Raw genomic sequence first — 19,474 nt, 5'->3', positions numbered from 1 at the left:
AAAGGGAGACCCTAACAAAGCTTATCTTCACTATCCATGAAGTCTGACAGACTCTCTTGATGCCCCGCTCATATGTAGTGGAAGTCCCCTCTCAAGTGTTGACCCACATTCAGGAGTATCACAGGGGTAAGCTTATAGTGTAAGTTTGGTCCCTGTGGTTGCTCATAACTGCGTTTATAACGCAGATAAGATTATGTGATTCAGACAACTTTCTGGCCACCTACACTCAGGTGCACTTTCTGAAGCATGTTGATGTAGCTGAGACACATGTCCGATATGCAAGCTATAATAGAGCAGTTCTTGCATCTCAATATAATTAAGAACCCTTCCTGTAATGATTTCTGACTAAGGAACTAACAGTAGTTGATTTGAGACATTCCTCCTCGTAAAATCAAATTTCTTGTCCGTATGTTAGAATCGTTTTCCTAATAATGACAAACTATTTAGTGTTTCATAAAACAATTGAAGGCATTATTATGTTTTGATGGATCCAAGCATTTGAAAATATTGGATCCAAAACATAATAATGATAAAATTGGATGCTTAGGCCCAATATTTATTGGTCTGGCTATGAGTTATAAAATATTTAAAACTCATAGCTTGACGAATAAATATGGGCTCAAACGATCCAATTTTATATCATATTTGTGTATGGAGTTGAAAATTGTTCAAAAATCTATTATCCCTTCACACATTGTTTTGATTTTTCAAAATGCTGAATAAAAGTTTACTATAAAGTAACCATCCCCATATAAGTAAGGCAAGAATTGTCTTTTCACAGGTAAAAAATCTGTCACATCTCCTCTAGTATAATATAATACAAAATGATGGTTAATAGCTAGGTGTTATCCATAAATAGGTGGTGTGTGTGAGAAAGAGGGGGGGGGATAGAACAACTTTGGAAGTTTAAGTTGAGAATGGAGCCTCCTATCAGACTAAGATGTTAGCTGCACCTGTTGTAGCAATATATGACAGTTTCATAGCAATTTCCTCAAATAACCTCAATTTGTGAGGAGGATTTCAGAATTATAGCACCCATGATAACCTCTTACTTGCAGTAGCTTCTACTCCATTTGAACCAAGATTACCCAATTTTGGAAGTTGCTATGATAATGGTAATCATTATCATAAATAATGCAAATAAATATGACCAGAGAAATCAAATTTTTAATTAGATAACACTTGAATATTATAATCCAAATGAGGTAGTGACAATGACGATAGTATTTGGAGAAAAAAACAGCTATTCAATCAATCATATGTTTTTGTTAAAGATTATCAAGAAGTAAATAAAATCTATGAAGACCAAAAAATCGCCAGATTTATATAGTGCAGTATCATAAGATCATAAGATACACCTTATAATTTATATAAACCATTTATCATTATGCAGGGTTAACCCTAGTCAGCCTACATACATATAACCATAGCAGCCATGAACAGCCCTGAGTTTCATCCAGGTAGACCAGGACAATTAGCAAGTTCCTTGACCAGGGGAATTTCAAACTAGTTCAATTTTTCCATTAGAACAGATTGCGGAGGCTCAAATTTCTACCGCCTAACACTTATGCACCAGATTCTTACCAAGACAGCAGTTTCGCACCTCAAAGGGACATCCACAGATTTTGAGTTCTAAATTCACAAAATCTGTGAATGATACGAGTTTGTGCACTCAGTTTGAAGTGAAATCTTTTTCATTTAGACAGGAATTGGATATGCCTTGCTCCAGTGAGTAAACATGGTGACAGGTTGTGAAATACACACTATCTTGACTGTTTTGTGATATTATCTGTCAATGCCCACAGATCATAGGCTAGTTGAAACCTTCCTCAATTTGACTGCAAAGTGTTGAAAGATGGTATTTACACTGTTTATATACAGAAGGTAGGTCATTCCATGCCACAGTAACTAAAAACTTTTTACAAAAGTTGGCTGGTCACTATCTCAGAAAGGAAAATTATTATTTTGTAAGATACTTCTATGTGCCCAATGAACGATGCAAGAAGTGGCCCCTTGGTGATTTGTCAAACCACCTTTTATTTTGCATTTGGTGTTAACCCCTTCTTTATTTCTCACAAGGTCCCAACATTAGTTTTCCCTTTCATTCCGAGAAGCTCATAATTTTGAGTTTCTTTGGGTGCAAATTGGTTAATTTTAAGCAAATGTGTTCTAGTAATTTGCAGACAGTGATGTAATGTAGGCCTATATGATTAGAAATCTGTAACACAGACTAGCATTAAACCCATCATGTTTTAAAACCTAATATAAGTTCGAAAATTAAGAGGGCAGGACCTGAATGGATTTAAAATGATGATGATTAAAACAAAAATAAATTGAATTGCATCACAGATATTTATTGCAATAATGCTGCAAAACATACCAGAAACACTATATCTGTTTGTTTTGTTCAATTGTTTTTCAAAAAGAAAGAATAAAATCAAGAAAAAGTAGGAAGATATATTATGAATTGCTTTAAGATGTTTTCCCATATGTTCTTGGAAAGCAGTCATGGTTTGAAAACAAATATGTGAACCAGCCCTGTCCTGTATCCTTTTATATCATAACTTAGGAGTAGAAAGTGCCACTGGGTTGGCAAATACCAACAACATTTTGAAATCTACTGACTGTAAGATTTTCTGATTTCAGAATGCCTGTAAGGGTAATGCCAGGGGTGCAGGGGTATTTCCCCCACATTTTCAACAAAAAAAACTTGGGCTTCCCTTCACCCCTACCCAATTTCCCCAGTCAGAAAAGAATATCACTGAAAATCTTACTACTTGTGGGTAAAATAGAGAAAATGATTACTGCTATCTATACAACCCCTGCAGTAACAATTTTGTTAAGTGTCACTTCAGGCTTAAATATAATTTGTAAAGGAAACACTGCAAACTTCTTTGAGAAGCAACTTCTTGTGTGCGAATGTGAAACAACAGCAACATCTTTAAGTTCAAGTGTGCTTTGTGATTCAAAGTTTAATTTGCCACATTGACACCCTGTGTTATTGCTGCCACAAATTCCATGTATTTTGTTGTTTACCATGTTTACTTTGATCATTGATATCTAAAGCCGACTCCCATGATCCCATCAGAGGTTGAGAGTAGAGTGGTACCAGCAGACCCTGGAGATTTGCTTGAAGATTTGCTATTCCAAGTGAAGGATTTCCCAGTGTATGCATATATGCAGACTTGGCTACTTTGGAAAATTGCCATCAGGCCCTTCACAATTAATTTGTAGTTTACTGCTTAAAACTTTTAAAAAGGCACGAGGTAACTTTTAATTATTTTAATAATTAAAATTACTTAATATTTTCTTTATTTTGAAATGAGTGGTTACAGCCCAATATCAAAAGAACATTAGCACTGCTGATTTAATTATATTGCAATTAGGGCCTACGGTTGATTTTATACATATAATATTGCAGGAGTGTTACTTGTTTGTTAAGATGATTAAAGTAAGAAAATGGCAAATTAATGTAATTAAAATGTCATTTAACAAAAAAAGTCAAATAAAAATCAAATAATTAAATATTTTGCAATTCTCAATTTTGGATGCCAACTGGAAACAGTAAACTCAAAATCAATTGTGAAGGGCCTAACATAAGAAGTGTCTGCTAAAATCTCAAATTGTTTTGAACATGGGGACACGATGATTAGTATGGGCTGCATGCCAGCTCTATACCATGTCTACATAATAGTACTCAAGCTATAGACATTGGTTTTGAGACTTTGAAATAAAAAGTCAGATGTCATGTCCATTTGAGCTCCTTTCAAACTTTATGAAGAATAGAACAGTGTTTTGCTCATTACCAAGCTATATTTACCCTCGTTTCTACACTCCTCATATGGAAAGGTGGACAAATTCAAAGTAAGGAAATAAGATACCTTTAAAATACTAATGAGGATGCACTTTCCTATCATTTTGAAAGGGTTTACATCCTCTTAGTTCAATCAAGTGCCATTCCTTGTTCTTATACTATTACTAATATATGCATCTATTTGAGCCACTGGGTATCATATTATTCCTAAATTCAAATCACTATATATGTGTGACCTGCAAGAGATACACCTGCCCTGCAATGTTTCTCATTCTATAAATATATGCAAGAAACATTCTGAAAATAGGAAACTTGAAACAGACTGACTCAATAAAATTCCTCCACCCTCTCACTCACCCTATGCCCAAGGCCTACAGTTAACTTCCCAAGTTTCCTCTGTGCATCCTTTCTCACTCCCAGCCAAGTTCCCATGTCAGAGATTGTCAGCTACTGGTCTTTTTCCTCTACAACACAGTCTGTGCTGATGAACTAGATCTGTCACTCGCTCTTCACAACTTATGACATTGATGAGGAAAGTTAAAGGAATGGAGCAAAAATGTCAACTTGGTAATGGGTGTTACACATGGAAAGCAGTTTACACACACACAGGTGAAACGCAGAGGAGGAGACGGTATCCAGCGACGATAACGCCTCACGGCAATTCAGTCCGGTTTTTAAACCTGGAACCACCGTATCTTACACACGGCAAAAGACGGCCCAGTTTTTCCCTCTCTGCGCCGTGAAGTGCAGCGGTTAGAGACTGATGGGTACTACATGAATTCCTATATCGTGCTGCAAATATCCATGGTGCTCAATATTTAAGCGCTCCTAAAATGTTTTTAATACAGCGATTTCAAATTTACGAAACCGAATCTGAAGACAACGGGTATCAGCCAAGCTAATAAGGCAACTTTTAGAAAGTACGCGTGCGCAAAGTGCCTATTTCGGTCAAAAGGTCATGGACACTCGCATGTGCTGCTGTCCTCAAGTAAACAAACATGACAAATGCAGCACTCTTCGCGATGTTTTTGAAGAAATCATCTTCACAAAATCGTCTTTCACGCTGCCTATTTTCTTCATTTGAACAACGATTATCGCCAGAATGGTAAGCTACATTATATTTTTACTCAAATAATGTACTTTATGCTTGACTTTTATACTTTTTGCATAAGAATATGGGGTCAGTTGCACTTGCAGTTCCGGACGTCCTGGTCATGTAGATTTATATTGCAGTGTACACGGTCACGGAACACACGTCGACACTTTCGACAATTTTAAGCTTTCTCTTTTCTTTGTTTTCAAATCTGATAATTTCTCTGCCGTAATCATGTAATTTTTCATTTAAGCGCCGGTAAATCATGTATGCTCTCGACTCGATCTCTAAGTTACAGAGACTCAGACATTGCAGAGTAGATGAGAAAATCTCATCTGACTTTTTACTCGAATACTTGTACTTTTTCTAGTATTTAATAGCAACTAACTCGAAAGCTGTAGCTTCAAATTAGCTCATTGATTAAAAAAGTGCAGTAGTGCATGAGTGGGGGCATTGCTGTAGGACTCGGGTCCTGGACTCGGACTCGAGTTTTTCTAGGACTCGGAAGCTAAGAACTCGGACTCAAACCTCAAGTACTCGAGGATTCATCTTTGAGTCCAGCCGAGTCCTCCTCGAGTCCTGTTTTTAAATCTCTGCTAGCTCGCACGTCAGTACCGCAAACTTTACAAAAGAAATCATAATTAAATGTTTTTAATTTATTCTCTTTTTCAGAGATTCAATATGAAGATGAGTTGTGATTCTGAGCATCTCGCTTTTGACAAACGGATGCATCTTGGGAAGATGGTACTACCGATGCTGTTGGAAGAGTTTCGCTACCTGAGAAGTGTACAACCTAATGGAAATGGAAAGGCGTCGTAATCTTGTCTTGAAACAATGTCATGTGACTAAAATTTTGTATTGAACATAGTGATGTCTGTGCTTTCACTCTGTTGCACCACAAGCGTACCGACAAACCGCCATTGTATTTGTACGTGTGTGTGAGAGCTCTGCCATATAAGTATTTGGTTGGTGCATGGAGGTAGTATAGTACCTCCATGGTTGGTGTGCGCGATTCAATACTACAGCCAGGGAAATATGCACCAGTGTGACTACCAATCACAAACTTGGGTGCCCATGATTGAGCAGAGGGTACTGAAAGTGACACTAAACAGGCTGAAGAAAAGATCCATTGCATACCCAATGATGATAAGGACCGCTCAATATTTAATCCGGGAGGTGGGAGTTTTAAGGGTGAAATCCAGATTTTTATGGGGATCTTGAGGGAATCTTAGTTATTTGAACCATGAGGGGGTGGGAAATGAAGAAAAGGGGGAAAATAAGGGGAATCAGAAACTTTTAAGTGGACGCGAGGGGAAAAAGTTTTTGTCAATTATTTTGTCATAACTCCCACCCCACACACTGGCGTTAATATTGAACGGTCCCTGAAGTGTATCATTTTCTTACTCTTTATTGGGCTCTTAAATAAATTTTGAAATCCTAATTTGTTGCCCTTGTAGTTTTTTTTTTTTTCTTAAACAGCAAAATTGGTACCATTTTTGGATTTGGGGGAAGTTGAGATTTTAATAACCAAGGAGTAGCTACTCCCTATTCCATAAAATACAGCACTAAGGCCTAAAAAATTGTTTGATTGGCGTGAAACCGACCGACCCTAAAAATAGGCCCGACCTTTAGACTTTTTTTTCTTACTGTTTTGCAAAATAATTTAATACGGTAATATTAAAAACTAAAATTTAAAAAAAGAAAGAAAAAAAGCAATTTACAGACCCAATTTTTTTATGGTACACCAATCAAACAATTTTTTAGGCCTCATTTTGTCGGATTAAAAAAAATATCCTATTTGGCCAAAATGAAACAGCTAAATCTTATTCCTTTAGTTAGGGGGCTATCATTTTCTTCGGAAGGAGGAACCCAAATATACGGGGCGGGTCATTCATTTTCGGAAAGAGAAACAGGGGGGTCATACAATTTTGATGACCAAAATGTAGGGAGTCACAAGATGGCCACAGATAGTGTGTTTATTTATACAATTTTAACCTGTTTTGTTGCCGAAATAGGGGGGTGCAATTTTATTGACACCGAAAATTTGGGACCCCCTTCTGAAGAAAATGATAGCCCCCTTAGTTGTAACTGGCAATTAAAGTCAAATTTAAATTTTGGGAAATATGGGCCAAAAGCTTGCGTTTTTAAAATAAGTTCAAAGATTTGTGTTTGAGGGCCAAATAAGGCAGCGATTTTCGAGTGGGCTTGTGGGTACCCGCCCGAGATTACATTACCTGTGCAGACAATTACCTGCCCGGGTACCTGAAATTCCAATTGTTTTTTTTTAATTATTTGTTTTTTATTTTTTCTGTTTTGGAGCGTCCCTGGACCTAGAGCTAAAGTCAACCATGAATGATTTAGCATTTAGCTCTAGGTCCAGAGACACTCCAAAATAAATAAAAAAACTTATTTTTGCAATTTCGGGTCCCTGCTTACCAGCACGAACAACCAGTCGGGTACCAGGGCACAAAATTACTTGAAAATACCTGGCTTAAAATACATTATAATTTCAACCTTTTTACACAAAAGAAATCAAATCTAGTCTAATAACAACATTGTGCATAATTTGGTTTTTAATATCAAATTCTTTAATTCAACAGTAAAAAAAAAATGGAAAAAAGAGGTTGTAACAGTACGTACAAAACATCACTGCTTAACAGTGCAGTCATCTATTACTAGTATTATACTCAACACATGCTGCCTAATTATGACCAGATATGAATTTTGTTGCAAACTTGTAAAATAAAGCTTGCCAAGATTTTTGCTACAAGAGTAAATTTGAATTGTGTTGTAGTCTTGTTGTCTGTCTTGTCGTTAAGTTTCATGTCCAGACAATATATAATTTCCAAGAATCATGTGATTCACGCAAAATTCCTGTATATCATTCCTGCAATTCCCACACTTGTCAATGAAGGAAATCGTACATTAAAGTCCGGTTCTTACTCCACATTGCAGCGCGAGGCGATGCTATACAAACTGAAATCTGAGCCAGGTTTTTACGAGCTCGGTGGTAAAATTCTCATCGCAAGGTGGAAATTTCGGTCCACGATAGAGTTGGATTTTGTACAACTTTATAGCATCCCGCTGCGATATCGCAGCCAGCATGCACGCCAGTGATTGGCTGCTGGAAAATCATGGTCGGCAGAATGACCATAAAAGGAAATGCAGACCCACATGCTTTTAAAACATCAGCAGCATGGCGCGATGAAATTAAAATGTACATTTTAATTTCATCGCGCTGATGCTGCAAGGTTTTAAAAGCATCACAGCATCGCAAGCAGCCATGATGTGGAGAGTAAGAATGGGACTTAAGGCTTTAAGTTGATGCCAGTTTTATTGAAATTGGGAAAAATTGAGAGAGTGTGTGTCTGCAAAATAACTACATACAAGGGGAGCAGTTTTGACTTTTAAATATTCAGTAGGGGGTCGGGTTGTCTTGGTCCCAGCCGGTTTGTGTTCCTCCGTCACTAAACACACTTTAGTGACGAAGGAGCACAAACCGACTGGGACCGAGACTAGGGGTCGGGATGCATAACAGTTTTTAGGCTGAACAGTGCCCTTGCATCCAAAATTAGCTCTTAAACTCCCATCAAAAAATTTTGGGCTGACACTCTCTCACTTTTCAACCAATTTTTGTATTAAAAAAAAAGTGTCAAAATGCTCAGGAGGACTGTACCCTACGCTTTCTGAAATTAAGTGAATATCACCTTTTTTTTCGGCAAATTTGGCGGACACATTAGGGTGGCGATGCACGAAGTGGGTAAAGGAAGGCTTTTGAATTTGCCGGGTTTTACCCAAATTGAATACTGATTACTGCCCTCCTATTGTGTACGCCTATACTTGAAAAGGCTTATGTAACAAGTTCAGTTCACACAAGGAAGGATGTTTTCAGAATCTTTATTCCTATACTTGTGCATGCACAGTTTAGTAGATCCAATTGTTTTCTGTTATATTGTGCACCAAATTTTGCCCCCCCCCCAAAAAAAAATTGTTTCTCAAAAATTCTATTGTTTGAATATTATTTTGAAATTTTGCCCTCCAAAAAACTCTTGGCCAAAAAAAAAAAAATTACCCTAAAATTCCAACAAAAAGAATTTTGAAACAAAAAATTTGCCAAAAAAAAAAAAAAAAAAAGGTTTACGAAAGGAAAAAAATCCCAACAATTAGAGGAGATCGAACCCGGACCGGACTCCCTATCCGGTACCACCACATACAATAGTGCATTCAGCTATGAATCCCACATAGGTTCAAGTTCTTCTGCTTCCAGTTTGAGAGCATTTTTGTCCAGCGCATACTGAATTGCTGATATGGACCAGTACACTGCTGGATATTAATTTTGACTCTTGCATGTAACATGTTCTGGTGGTACCGCTGCTCAAAAACGGAGCCAACAAGCTTCATCACCACTGGAATCAGACGCACACCTTCTCGCTGTCGCTTTCATTGTTGTCAGCTCCGTAAATTGTTGTTGCCGCTTAGGCGATGAAAAAAAGAAACCCTGTTCTACGGGTGGACGGACCTTTCAAGTAGGGTCGGTCGGGTTCTTTTTTAAATGACCCAAAAAATCACCAGTCTGTATCTGTAAATAATTTGCAATTTGAGAAAATACACACACAAAACTTGTACATGAACATTTTTTCCCCCAATTTGTTCAAAATCTGGGTCGGTTGGGCCCGAGAACAGTGTTTTCTTTTTTGTGGCCTTACATTGTCATTTGTCGCTCTCTTCATCATCAGGTTTAGCTGCACAGTGCATAGGCGTCGAACTAGACTTCAAAATACACACATGAGAATACCTTTCGTCTGGTTCGCATTCATCATCTCCACTGTATATGAAATGAAAAAAAAAAAAAATAAATCAATAGGTTTCCTTTTAAATTTTGGAAAATCTGGCCGATTGAGTGGCCGATATATTGATTTTTTAAAATCCTGACATTGGTGGTCCTTAATTTGTGCAGTATAACAAAACAATGGCGAATGTCAATACATATTGCAACTTGCAGCCTTTTGCAAAATTGAATTCCTTCAGTTTTTATCCGACCTATTTTTGGCAGTTTACGGTGTAAACAATCAATAAAATGAAGTCGGGTTCTGATTGGCTAGCCTGAAATACGTCATCATCACCAGCTCATTCGCCGATCAACCTGCGTAGCATCGCGTGATGCGCAGCCTCACGCAGGCGTGATTTTTTTACGCGAACAGTCGGCCAGTTCTTGAATTGCAAAATACTGCACTGTACGCTTTCTGAATAAGGCAAATCTGCTTAACAGTATCAGTATAGTAGCAGGATGCTCAACCTTAAAAGTAGATTGATGCAATTGGTAAAATTATGAGCCCTGCCTAGTGAAAATTTTTAGGATCCAATTCCAAAATGTGGTCAATTTTATACATGCATGCGATCAGGAAAATGTGCATATCTCTTGGTGGTATGTATTCCTATTATATCAGAAAGACATTCATTCAATAAATTGTTTGTTGGAATGGAATATCCGAGCCGCGACAAAAAAAAAAAAAATCATGAAAAGGCCGGAAATACGATTACGAACATGAAAGGTAGCAGAATTCTGCACCATAACACACTGAACCTGACATAACGAAAGCTCAAACTCGGGCGCTATTTCGAGTTTTGAATATATACCACAAAGAAATCAGAGTAACAAATGAAAAATATTAATGGATTATTTTATCAGAAAGACATTTAAATCGTTCACGAAAAGGAATCTTACCGTAGAAGACCTGAACCAAGTAGCTAGCTGCTTCCAATATGCATGCTAATGCATGCGTTCTCGTTGTATCGATGAACAACAAACATCCTCTTTATTTCTCCGCTGAGGTGAAATATGGGCTATTTAACCGCAACTAGCAAAAAGCACCGGAAAATGTTGAAATAAAATTGAATCTTAAAAGTTTCCTGATAATTAAATAAATACAGGGTCTATGTTTTAGTTCTCGAAGCCCCAATGCTGTGTGTACTGACCAGCAGTGACCAGACGTCCGCACTCGACCCTGGCATTTTGTGAACTGACACGGTCACATGACGCTACCGATTGATAATATGCTTGCGTGATTACGTAATCTCAGCATGATGTCGTCTCCTCCTCTGGGTGAAACGCTGCCAAAATGAGTCATGTGTTGTGGAATAGCACTTTGTTACTTGTATGTGTAATATGTTCTCTGTAAGGTTCAATACCATGAATTATCTATTACACGGTTTTCAATGGGAAAATGGCTAATTTCGGGCAGAATTTTCTTATATTCAAAATTTACAGTTAAACTCCACTAATATCAGGTGAAACTAGATGATTTAGATACCAAATGCTCAAAAACTCAAGTAGGTTGACCTGAGACTTTTCTTGTTTTAATGCCCTGAACCGTTAACACCTTAAAATGGCAGTGCGCCCTTAGAGCTGAAAGTTACAATTAATAAGTTGGGCGAATATTGACTAAAAACAGAATTTTAACACATATGTATTCACTCCCATAGTTTTTTGCACAGTGGTTTTTATTAGTTGTTAAATAAATGTGGAAATAGACAGATTTAGACATGAACAGGTTTTATGACTACTACTACTAGCAAATCAACCAATAATAATGTTATCAAAATCTAAATCTTTCCTAAACAAAATTAAATGTAGCAGACCAGTAGCAAAGAATAGAAGCTTGTTTACAAGTCAGCATAAGTCAAATTTTTCATTTGAAAGTCATCTTAGTTTGTAGAGGCTAAAGTTAAACCCATATTTATGTATTTTGTTGGTAACAATGAGTTTATAATGCTGGGTATTGACTGATTTGGGCCCCAAACAGCCTGCCTGAATGGTTGCCATATTGTGATATGACTGCCATAAGGTTCTAATATCATATGCTGCCTTGTGTAAAGATGCTGGGTCCAAATAAAGTAATTTTGAGTTGAACTTCATAGTCAGTGGATTTGCTCCATGGTCATTGGCAATGAGGCAAGGAGCATTCACTGGACTTTTGCGATATACCATCTCACGAGGGTTCTGATAAAGAGTTATAGTGTGTCTTAAGTTGAGAGTAAGGCCATGTTGGATTTCACAGTTGCAGATTCGAATCTTCTGTTTCATCTCCAGCGTGGCAGACAAATCTCTCTTCTACACATATATATATATGTCACGCAGGATTAGGTTAGCGCACACAATTCAAATCTGCCATTATGAAATCCAACATGGCGTTATTCTCATCTAGAGACAGACTATAGCATCCATTATGCAAATGATGAGGTAGACTTGGTCTTACTTGTGCCATGATCACTTAGAAGGCGCAGTCACTGGACTTTTGTGATCAATGATCTTGTGCCATCTTTTAAAAAAGAAAAAGCTAACATCCATTTTGTAAATTCTGAGATACAATCCAGCAGCCTTTTCCCTTGCAGACATTTTGCCATTTGATATTGTGTGCATGTAATGGATTATCAAAATCTCCATTTGTTTTTATTTTGGAATAGTTGCTACCTGGATCAAACTTATGCCCAAGGCAACCAAACCGATAAAGTAAGATCTGTCACCAGTACTCTCTTAATAAAGTAAAAACCTGCCTGGACCCCTTGATCAAAATCAAACCATATTTATAATCTGGAAAAGATTGTGACTTTTGGAAACAATCAGTTAAATTTTCTTTTTCTTTTTGTATCAATTTGGTTTGCTCTCTTAGACATCCAAGCCTTGTGAAAATAAAATTAAATGTACACAATACAGATACATTGATGATTAGCTTTTTATACATTTTGCTTGGAGCTCAGTTCAAGTGAAATAGAAAGTATAGGCACATTGCACAAAATATACAAAATATTTTAAAATAAACAAACTTTTTTTAGGCCTTAGCGCTCATTTCATTCTTCATCTGACTGACAACATTGTACTTTACCATTTAGTTTGCAAGTTCATCAACCAGCAACCACTCTTATTGTATTTATTATGAAAGTTATAATCTTTGATACAGAAAAGATGATGAACAAGGCATGATGATTGGTAGTGATAGCTACCTACTCTATATTTAATGTGATATCAATCTCAATAGATTCAGATTCAGATTCAACTTTATTTAACCACGGAGGGCCCAAATCAACCCAAAGGTTGTTCTTCCTTGGGGCCGTGGACATAAATACAATACATGCATAGAATATACACTTTTTACAGAAACTTACTTAAATACAGATACACATATGTGAGGACTTAATTATTTACATTATTTTCAGAGAAAACTAAATTTATATAATATATAAATTTAAACTAAAATAATAAATTAGAACAAAACCTCCTTCAGCTTATTTTTGAAAATATTTAAATTTGGAGAATTCCTGACATTGTTATCAAGGTTATTCCAAATGATTGCACCTCTGTAGGATAAGCTTCGTTTCTTAAAGTCAGTACGAGGTTGTGGAATAAAGATGTTGTGAGCACTTTGCCTAAAATTGTATATTAAAATTGAAAAAGCTGACACAGTAAGAAGGTAAGGAGGTGCAAGGTTGTTTAAAATTTTGAAAATCCAAATGGAGATGTTATATTGATGCCTATACGAAAGTGGCTTCCAATTAAGCTGATCAAGAACAATTGCACTGGAGGTATCCCAGGGGGCTCCACAGATAATGCGAGCAGCTCTGTTTTGGATTATTTGCAATCTATTTACAACAGTCATACCACAATTTCCCCAAACTGCATTACAATATTCTAGGTGAGGAAGTATGATTGTATTATATACCATATTCAAAATATCTTTAGAGATAAAGTTAGATTTACATTTCTTTAACATAAACATACCTTTAAGAGATTTTTTCCTAACTAGTTCAATTTGCTGGGTCCAAGACAGTGTATCATCAATGAGGACCCCTAAATGTTTACATTCATAAACTTTCTTAATGTTAATACCATTTATATTTACAGAAGCATTTTCGATAGCATCTTTAACAGAATACAACCGTTGCCTGGAACCTATGATCATGAATTCTGTTTTCTTTATGTTAAGGCTAAGTTTGTTGCTTTGAAGCCAATTATTGATTATTTCAAGATCCTTATTTATACAATTAATTATATCAGTAGTTGAGTTGGAAGCAAAATAAATTATAGTATCATCAGCATACATATTAACTTTACAGTGTGTGACATAATTGGGTAAGTCATTAATATAAATAAGGAAGGCAAGAGGGCCATCGATTGACCCTTGCGGCATTCCACATGTTATGTTACAAGTTTCAGAGAGTGTACCATCCACAAAAGTGCATTGGGTTCGTCCTGTAAGATAACTTTTAAACCATTTAATGCAGTACTCACTGATGCCATACAATTTAAGCTTATTTAAGAAAATGTCATGGTCTACAGTGTCAAATGCCTTTTTTAAGTCTAACATACAAAGTCCAATTAAATTACCTTTATCAATTTCATTGTACCAGTCTTCAGTAATATTAATTAGAGCAGAACATGTAGAGTGAGATGGTCTGAAACCTGATTGATTAATATTAATTAGTCCATTATCATTTAAATAATTGTACAATTGATCAAAAACTGCCCTTTCTGCAATCTTAGATATAACAACAAGAATTGAAATAGGCCTATAATTACTGGGGTCACTTGGATCCCCTGTTTTATACACAGGAATAACTTTAGCTCTTTTCCAGCAAGTGGGAAACTTACATGTTGTGAAAGAATGATTAATTAGGTGAGTAATAATTGGTGTAATAATAGCAGCAGATAATTTCAACAATTTAGATGGTATGTTGTCCAAACCAGTGGCTTTGTCATCAGATAACATTGTTAAGTGATTGAATACATAATATACAATCTGATGTATGCTATATGTACTAAAAGTGACAATATTTGTCAAATAATGTCCTGATCGTTGTTGGTAGTAATCAGAAAAAGGTCAGGAAAGTCAATTTTCAGCTTTTTGCCATGTCATAAGCTTTAATATGATGTAAATGTCACCAAAGTGTGATATGAAAATGCAAGTTCTAATCGTATTAAGGTGGTTGGAGAGGAGCATGACCTAGCAGTGTTTACACTCAAATACTGAGGCAAATAAAGCTGACTCACAAGAGCAATGGTATGGGTTCTATAAAGGAATGGTATGGGTTCTATAATCTCAAGGCTTGAAGGGTGTCATTTCTGTCCCATACATCTCTGGAGGGGGGGGTAAACACCCAAAACATTTGTTTGATATTATTGGTCTTAAAATATAGATTCGCAAGACATATAGCTTAATACAAGTACTTGGTATACTTTACTAATTTCCTATAAAGATCAATGAATGAATAATATCAAAAAGTACACTGCAGGTTTTTAGTTCAATATGGTCCCTGCCATTCCACTCGCCTTATCATTCGGCATTTAAACAATAAAGATCATAAGGATTTTAATGGCAAATTACCGTATTGGTTGTAATAAACGCTCCCCCTCTAATAAACGCCCCTCCAGTAAAAATTGACAAAAACGCAAACATTTCCATGTCATATCGTGTGAGTAAACTTAAAACTTGCACATGTGCATCAATGACGATCGCTGAATTGCATGGACAAAAGCTATTACGACTCAAACTTCCATCCATTTCATTGCCTAATTATGGTAGAATTTCACCGCATTCTTGCTTGATGATGCACTTACGGCGATAATTTTGTTGTATTTACCATAAAAATGTTATTTTCCACATGACTTCAGTGGACGGCGACATGGAAATAGCATTAGTATAGTCGCAAATCCCTCCCTACTACAGGAGCACCATCAGGAAATTGAACCCGATGTCATTTTTAAGTTTTTTCATTGACAATTCACTTCCAATAAACGCCCCCTTTTGGAAAAGTGTGATGTCTCCGGCAGGGCCTTAGGCAGGATTTGAAGGTTTGGGTGTGTAAATTAAAAACAATACGGTACCTCATTATCTGAAACGGTATTCTGATGACATTGTTCCTATTTTGCCAAATATTTCAAATGTCTGTAGGGCAGCTATTGTGGATGGCATCAACCTCTCTATATACTGTTGGCCTACTGGTTTGAAGGTACAGCACTTCATTATGTTTTCATTCAAAAGTAGTCAAGAATGTAATTCCAGACAAATATATTTTAATGTAATGCAAACATACTCACTTTAGGAAAGTCATGAACAAAAGGCATAATATTCTGTCAAATGCAGCAAATTTCCACCTTGCCATGTTTCCAATAATTTTATGGATCTATAGGCCTATATCATAGCATTCATAAAACTTAATTTAACTTCTTTTTAAAAAAAAGAAAAAGAGAAGAAGACATGTACTGGGATGTAAGTGAGCTTTTGTGATACTTCTACTTCTTGGTGTACACAGTCAGTACTATTAAATTGTCATTTTATCTTGGGCAAGATCAACTAGAGTTCTGACCCAAATAATACCCAAAATTGAGCAGGAAAACATTAATGTAATATGATACAGCAAAGGAAATATGAAAGTTTTATTGTTACCAGTGTCTGACTTTATTTCAGCTTGAACTCATGAGTTTATCTATCATCAGCATTGATGAAAGGTTTCTGGTAGCAATATTGTATATTTAGATTTGAATTGTAGGAAAAAATGAAAATAAAGTGTATAGTGTAAGCTTCAAAATTACCCACTCCCCAAGAATTTTTGCTAGATTGAACTGATGTACCAATGTTGACCTCTTGTATGTGATGACCAGAAAAAGGCCTTCCTTATGACCTCGTGACATTTCCTCTTCAATGAGATCTGGGCAAGGTATCCAAGAGGAAGGGACTTCTCATGACATCAACACTTTGCTTCTTCCTTAGCCATATTCAGATGGACATAAATCTCCAAAGTTTTGAATATTTTGAATGGATGGAGAAATTAAATTAAATCCCTGATCAAGCAGTGAGACACATGCAGTGCTTTGGTTTCAGAAACTGTGTCAAGGGACCGGGCAACCACCTGAGGTGTAGACCTGTGAGTAATTGACCAAACAGTACCAAAATCTTAAGGAACTAGAGCGGTTCTCGGCTTTCGCGGTTCTCGGCAGTGTGGGTTGGTCCGTATGTGACGTTTCTGTTCAGAACCTTGTGTGACCCTTCCCCCCCCCCCCCGAAAAAAAAATCATCCGCCACCACTGGTTATAACAAGGGCCTTGTAAATGCAACTGGTGAGACAGAGCCTCGAATGACGTTTGTGTTTTCAGTCTGATTTCAGTTCCCTAACAGGTACAAAGTTTACGCATTATCATTAGGCCTACCAAGTATTGTATGTCCAATAATCTCTTATGTATGACATGGATCTTAACCATGATTGTGCAAGCCAAAAAAATATCATTTCAATACCCCAAACATGCGTTAAAAAAAGACCATGTTTTACACATGCAACCTCAAGTTTAGACATATAATTTAATTTTCCCTAAACCCTCATGCACGGGAAAAATCATGCCGCCACCATTGGTTATGACAAGGGCCTTTTAGGGTGCACACCAGTAAATAACCCCACTGACTTTCTGTACAGACAGGGGCCGGAAAACAACTCAGTTCTTCAAAACTTCCCTTTCTGCAAGCAGAAGGTCAGATGACTACATCCATTGTAAAAATTAATATATGGATTTCAGGATTTTTTTTCCAGAAATATTGTAAAAAGTTCAACCTATAACCCATACAGCTAACGCCACCTCACAAACAGCTTGGTGTTTCTGAAATGTAACACATTTTGAAAGTCGCCATAAAAAGTCGGATCCTGCTAAATTTACACAGACAATCTAATTTACAGGCCTAAATGATGATTAAATATGAATCAGGGCCTAATAGTTGCCTTTTAAGCCTTTTCTAATGTATTACATTAAGTCATATTGCACATTTCCTCGTTTCAAATACTGTTTTTTTCCTTCCAGGGTGTAGCTAGACTTCTCCGTACTCCACTTGCCAATTGTGCTTCTGGCTATTGCATTTAAGCTTAAAACTCTGATTATTATTTGTGCACAATTGATAGATTTTCACATCTAATCTTTTCAGTCACCGTCGCCCTCTGTTTGTTAGCTTCCCAAGTGGACTACTGACTTTGGATTATGGATAACTTTTTAACACGGGATTCTATGGAGAGTTAGGCCAATTTCTGGCCTAACTAAAATTGGTCATGATGTAATGCATCTTTAAATGAATCTGGCTTGTGATTGGTCCCCCAGATATCGTTATTGATTGAACAAATTCATCAGGATCGGTAGAGTAAACTAGTAAACCAGAGTTCGTAGTATCTGATCCAAGAAAATGCACTTACTGTGTAATGCTTTCAACAACCACTGTTGTCTTTGTCAACACTTGATGAGGAGTGACTGCAATCTACTGACAACCAACGCTAGAGGGATATGTAAAATCAGGCGGTTTTGGCGATTTTAGCCATTAAGCCCCCCCACCGCATAAATCTGAAAGCCCCTCTGAGCCCCCCTCCTGGAGACGCTATTGCAAAATCAATGGAGAGAAACTATACTACCTTGTTTCTTAATAAAATGTAACGGCGTACATCAGGCAACTATGAGAGCCAAAAAGGCCTCAAATTGAGCAAAGAAAGACATTAATTTTCACGTGCATTTCAACCAAGACGCTTCATTAGTGGTGTTCGCCCTTAATGTCATATTATCATGACCGTTTTATTTTGTTTTATGTTAAGGGCTGGGGTATGAACGTTTGGACAGTATTTATTGTGGGACATTAGAGCACATCAGACATATCGAATTGCATTCTGAATACTAAGAATGTCCTGATATCAAATAATTTTGATTTTTTGAAATTCACAATGTAATACACATTTTATGACAAATCATTAAAATTGATATTTTTGATATATAACAGTCCTCGAAGTAAATTTTATAAATTTAATGATACATTCTTTAAGTATATGTAGCTGGGAGGAAAGGCCGACGATCAATTGAAAATTTTGACCTTTTCGTATTGAAGATATGGATTTCCCCAAAAAAAAATAGGTCTTTTGGGAAATAAAATCCATATCTTCAATATGAAAGGTCAAAATTTTCAATTGATCGTCGGCTTTTCCTCCCAGCTACATACACTTTAAGAATATGTCATTAGATTTATAAAATTTACTGAGGACTGTTATATATCAAAAATTTGAAAAATATCAAATTTTAATAATTTGTCATAAAATTTGCATTATATCGTGAATTTTAAAAAATGAAAATTATTTGATATGAGAAAGACATTCTTCGATTCAGAATGCAATTCATATGTCTGATGTGCTCTCATTTCCCAAAAAAATACTGTCGAAACGCTTCAAAACGTTCATTCCAGATCCCTTAAGTATATGTCATATTACATGTTTCACATTTGTACGATTTTAAATAATTCTTTATCATGTTTATAGGACATGCTCTGTTATATTTTTATATCCTCTTTTCATTCTTGAAAAGATAGATCATGCTTTTTATTTCACCCATTGGGTATTTCTTTATTAATTAGTGTTTATATGGCGATTTCAAGTGGGATAATGACGTAAGCATAATGTTGATAGATTTAAATATCATTATAAATAGGCACTTAATAATAATGATATTGAAATAAATTGATAAATAGATAAATTAATAGATAAATAAATAAAAGATATAT

The 19,474-nt window shown here is 36.2% G+C and overlaps 2 protein-coding genes across 3 annotated transcripts in view; one reads left to right on the top strand and one right to left on the bottom strand.

Moving 5' to 3' along the window:
- LOC140158479 (bifunctional 3'-5' exonuclease/ATP-dependent helicase WRN-like) overlaps positions 1-19,474 on the top strand; it is a 231,615-nt gene that overhangs the window by 153,526 nt on the left and 58,615 nt on the right. The window lies entirely within an intron of this gene.
- The window catches only part of LOC140158478 (uncharacterized), a 126,484-nt gene that overhangs the window by 67,046 nt on the left and 39,964 nt on the right, over positions 1-19,474 (bottom strand). Inside the window, exon 1 of one of the 2 annotated variants that reach the window (XM_072181574.1) lies at positions 4,172-4,304. The exons of the other annotated variant lie outside the window; for it this stretch is intronic. The gene's annotated coding sequence lies outside the window, so the exon portion shown is untranslated. Of the gene's footprint in view, positions 1-4,171; positions 4,305-19,474 lie in introns of those variants that run through there. 2 annotated transcript variants of the gene reach the window in all.

This window comes from Amphiura filiformis, chromosome 8, assembly GCF_039555335.1.
Source record: "Amphiura filiformis chromosome 8, Afil_fr2py, whole genome shotgun sequence".
NCBI lineage: Eukaryota > Metazoa > Echinodermata > Ophiuroidea > Amphilepidida > Amphiuridae > Amphiura > Amphiura filiformis.
The sequence above is the reverse complement of the archived record's forward strand: the minus strand, read 5'-3'. Positions and strand labels throughout refer to the sequence as shown.